Consider the following 5,482-nt stretch of genomic DNA (forward strand, 5'->3'; position numbering starts at 1 on the left):
CCTTCTCATAATCTGTATTGTGTCTGATGCCACTCTGTCTGTGGGAAACCTGCCTTATAATTGATAACTACTCTATTGTCCCTAACCTTAGCTTTTGTTTCACCACTATTAAAAGGAAATCTTGGACATTTTTAAATAAAGCAGCATACAATCAAAACTATGTATTTATTATTTAGAGGCTTATAACCTTTGTACGTGTACAATCAGCATACAATCAAAACTATGTATTTATTATTTAGAGGCTTATAACCTTTGTACGTGTAGCCCTAAACAGGACTTATTAATACAGGTGTTGCAACATTTATTGTGATGGTATTATGTGCTACTTGGTTGCTGTTTTTTTGCTCAACATTGAATGCCTTTAAGGAATGCATTGTGGGTTTAACCACACTGTTATCCTGTTGATTTTGTATTTTATTGAGAGGTCTCTGACTGGAGATCATGAGAGAAAGCTTCCTTACACACTCTGGTTTCTTGTTTTCCCATTCTGGTTGTGTGGACAGATTGGGGTCCAGGCCATTTCCTCATTGCTGGCAAACTGAGGAAGGGCCAGTTGGACAGAATAAGGAGCATGACTGTCATTCCTGACCCCAATTTCCTTTTTCCCCCTCTGCCAGCTGGTGCAAAAATAAAGACCACAAACAACAGCGGGTGGCTCCATTGACTTGACCATGTAGGTGAGCAATGAGGGGTCAGAAAAAACAACTGGGGCAACAAAATTACAAGGCTATGAAAAAAGAACATGTCACTGGAAACAAGTTTCCAGTGCTGACAAGCACTGAAGCAGCTGTTTGTGTCTGTGATAGTAATTCGTTTCTTCATTCCAATGGCCTGGAAATAATTTTGCACTTAATTTGCATTGATTTTCTTGCTCTCTAAGAACATTTCTCTGTCACTATGCAAGATTAATGAATTGAATCTTGTTTATGGTGTCTCAATGGAAACTGGCTTCGCTGGATGTTGGCTTAACTGAAAATTGGTTGAAATATAATTTCCTGGAAGTAATACAAAAACTACTTTTAAGGATTAGTCTTTCCATTGTACAAATGTTGTATTAAAAATGTAAGCTGACAAGGATATTTGTGTCACTAATAGTTGTAACTGTCATGAGTTGACCTAAGGTGAACCGATGTTAAATTTGCTTACATGCATGCTAGAATGTTTTCCCATTTATACATAGAACACTGAAATTCCATTTTATTAGTAGCAATGCTGGCTTTGTAGAAGAATATCAGATTGTAATAGAAATTGACGACAACCTAACACAGTAAGGAACATTTTCTTTCACTCTCCACCTGCTTTCAGAGTTAAATTAAACATGTCCTACTGTAGCTGGAGACAGTATGCCAGATGGAAAGCATAAGGAAGGTAGGAACACTGTTTCACATTTTTGCCTTCTTCATGGGCTTTCACCCACTGTGTCACTGTAGAGCTGTACTAGAGGTTCCTTACGTTATGTGGACAGCAGCTGTTTCAGATTAACACTGGAAAGGGTCAATTAAGAGTGTTAAAAAATCTATCTGAGTGTTTTAAACTCTGTCAGTTCATGAGTATTATGAGGCAGTGTCTTATCTATTAACCACATCAGTTATTAGAGACTAAGAGTTCAAACATTGGTGTTTGGGAGCAGTTTTATTCATGTTAGAAAATTCTAATCACAAAATCCCCCTCATAAATTCTTAGGATGATGTTTGATTCAGGCAAGCAGCTTGTTATTATCATTTGGCTAAGATATTCTTTTTGAATTTATTTTTTTTAATTAATTGAAAACATTATTATATTTTAACATTTAATACTATAAAAAATATCCACAATCTTCCAGGACATAGTATAACTTGAAGTAGATTCAACTTGAACTAGATTTGACACAGTGCATCAATTTATCCATAGTCAATGTATGCACAGTGTTCAGACTTTTCCTACTGTAAAGTAAAAGTGGGCTCAGTTCCAAAGTGTTTCTTAGGTCGTGCGTAAAGGCTATGAGTAACTGCTCTGTGAGTCTGAAGAGTGAGGTTCATGAACAACAGAGGATTGTAAGCAGGAGTTCGCTTTCCACGAGCCGTACTTCCTCTCCGTACTTTCGCCCGTGACAGTGAACACCAAGTTGTTTCCACAGGCATAGAAACATGACCCTGTTAATAATAATACACTAAATCTACAGTGTGTTATAGCAACAACAAATACAGAAAGAGTTTCCCAAACACTTGAACCCCTGTTGAGGCCTCCATGGAGAAAAAGAGGGGGTTCTGTTTAATGACTCTGTAAAGGGTTTCCCCTCAGTGTTTACAGGTGATGGCTGTATTCATAGCACATGTAAACTCCAGTGCCTCAGTGGGCGGGAATGCTCCGTACTTTTTTTTATTGAGCATGAAAAAGGCTACTGAAAAGGTCAGCAATTATTGGACCTGATGAAGCAGTAGTTGTTGGAAGCAGCTGCTCTTCTCTCTTCCACTATGATTAGTTCTTAGTTACCAGTTGTTGTTAAATAAGCCAGTGTGGATTTTGTATGTCTTCACATTCTTTTTTAAAAAAATGCTTTTTGGGCATTGCTATTGGTACAATGGGTGAAAGTAGATGTTATTCTTGGGGCACAGGAAAAATGTTCTTAGTCTTTCTTTAACCCAAGAAGGATGGTGAAAACAAAAATGTGTTTTATTAATCCATTTACATTTACAGCATTTAGCAGACACGCTTATCCAGAGTGACTTACATATTTTTTATTTCAGTTTATACACCTGAGCAATTGAGTGTTAAGGGCCTTGCTCAGGGGCCCTGCAGTGGCAACTTAGTGTACCTGGGATTTGAACCAATGACCATCCGATCAGTAGTCAAACGCCACCTTAACCACTGAGCTACCACATCCCACATAATCCAGACATAAATGGCAGTATGCTTTATGCTGTTACTTAACAGAGAACTTATATTGTTAAATGTGAAATGCTCTATTTATGAAATGCTCTATTTAAGTATGTTTTTTTTTTTTTGTATTTTTATTTGATTCTTTAAATGTATCATTCAACTTAAATCTTAACCTTAAAACCAGTACATTTACTAACCAAAGTTAGTAACAAAAACCTAAAAGAATATTTAATATTTAAGTAGCAAGCAATACAATAGTCAGACAATCTTTATCTGTTTCTGAAATTCTTCTAGGGTGAAGAGCTCGGTCACCCGGGAGGAGCTCAGAGTAGAGCCGCTGCTCCTCCACATCGAGAGGAGTCAGCTAAGGTGGCTCGGGCATCTGTTCCGGATGCCTCCTGGACGCCTCCCTGGGGAGGTGTTCCGGGCATGTCCAACCAGGAGGAGGCCCCGGGGAAGACCTAGGACACGCTGGAGGGACTATGTCTCTCGGCTGGCCTGGGAACGCCTCGGTATTCCCCCGGAAGAGCTGGAGGAAGTGTCTGGGGAGAGGGAAGTCTGGGCGTCCCTGCTTAGGCTGCTGCCCCCGCGACCCGGCCCCGGATAAGCGGTAGAAAATGGATGGATGGATGAAATTCTTCTTACATTTCAGATTATTTACATTTTAAGTATTTAATCTGAAACTAACAAGAGGAGAAACTAACAATTGCGTAAATCTGCATGCTGTAAATCAGCATCGTCAGTGCTTCATGGTGTATACCTTTTAATATTTTATATATGGTGTATACCTTTTTTAAAATTTGTTGCATAGCTGATATAAATCATTTGGGCTCTTCCCAATGAAAGGCCTGCCTCTGGAAGAGAAACGGGTTATGGAATTGCTTTAATGCTGTTGGATTCCTCCATTCAGAATGTCCTTCCTTGAACAGAGTTACCCACCAAAGTATGTCTCTACAAAGTACAGTATTTTCCAGCCAGATCTCATGTGACAAGCTACAGGTATGGAGATGGGACCCTCTGGTGAAAAGATCCTGGACATGGACCCCTCACTTACTCTTTAGCTAGCTACATACTGACTCAATGCATCCATGTATGGCCTTGCGTCATCCTGTGGGCCATCACAAATAGGGAGATAATTGAGTTCTAAAACTTTACACTTAAATTGAAATTCCTTTTGGCTTATGAGATAGCAAAGGAATGCTTTACTCTGAAAGTTGCAGCTAGTGACAAAACGGCAGAGAGTTACTGTTAACAGCCTCTTTGACCCCATGGGTTTGATAGCACGAAGGAGACCACTGCAAGAGAACTTTCCATTGACTCTCACACATCCTGAAGAAAAGATAAACACGTCCGATTCCTGGAAAAAATTGCTTCCTTGTTTGAACTGTCTCTATGTTCCACAGATTTCTATGCCATAAGTCACTCCCTATGAACTATGCATCTCCAATATGACTGGCATAAAATGAGCAAATATAATATTTAAAATATATTTAAAAGTAAAAATATGAATTTAATGCTATTTAAAGGTTCAACTCATTGGGATGTTGTTTTTTATTGAAACAGAAAATAATCCTAATTTTTTTTTATCTTAAACTTATCAGAGAATATCTATATTATAGTCCAGAAGGAAGATTTCCAATGGTATAATTTAAATTTTTTTAATCTATCATATATTACCATATGTGCTGTTTGAACAACCTATTCTAGATTTAGCCCCCTGGGCAATTATAGTAACTTCCACTCTTCTGTGAAGGCCTTCCACTTTGGAGCGCGGCTTTGGGGAGCAATAGCAAGGTCATGCACTGATTCCAATTCATGCCAAAGGTCTTCAGTAAGGTTGAGGCCAGGGCTCAGTGCAGGTCACTTGAGTTCTTTCACTCCAACCTTGGCAAAGTATGTCTTCATATACTGTGCTTTCACATGCACATGCCACATGCCAATTAGCTAAAGTGAAGGGAATTTGTAATGCTACATCATACAAAAACAACCAGTACTATTATACAATTGTCTGTTTCCAATATGTGGTGTGATGGTCAGGTGTCCACAAACTTTTGGCTATACAGTTTATGTTTTTGCATTTAATCTAATTTGCAGCACGTCTGCCAGACAGGCCCCGTGAATGACTTGTTACTACAGAAACAATAATGAATTAGATTTAGAGCATTAATATAAAACTATACTATTATAGAAAATTAACTTACACCCCATGACTAATCAGATTTAAGAATTCAACAGAAGTCTTTGTATATGCCTTTGTTTTCTTCATTTTGTTCTATGAGTTTGCAAACTTCATCGTTTGGGATAGAATGAGATGATGAGAGTTTGTGCTTTAGCCTTTGAAGTCTTTCTTTGTTTAAATGTGAGTAAACAGTGGTGCAATGTATGTAAAAATTGAACTACTGCCCATTTCTCTGGCAGGTCTGGCCAACAAACAACAGCCCTGAGAGCCTTCCTTTCTATTCAGTGGTGGGTAAAAACAAGATTTTTTTTCTAATTGAGACCACATGTGTGTGTAGGGGTAGGGGGTGGGGTGGGGTGGGATGTTCTGTGGTTTGATACTGACAGTCATTCCCCCACACAATCCCATATACTAAAGAATTGGGGTGAGGACATTCGGCTCAAA

Source organism: Tachysurus vachellii, chromosome 23, assembly GCF_030014155.1.
Source record: "Tachysurus vachellii isolate PV-2020 chromosome 23, HZAU_Pvac_v1, whole genome shotgun sequence".
In the NCBI taxonomy this organism is placed as follows: Eukaryota; Metazoa; Chordata; class Actinopteri; order Siluriformes; family Bagridae; genus Tachysurus; species Tachysurus vachellii.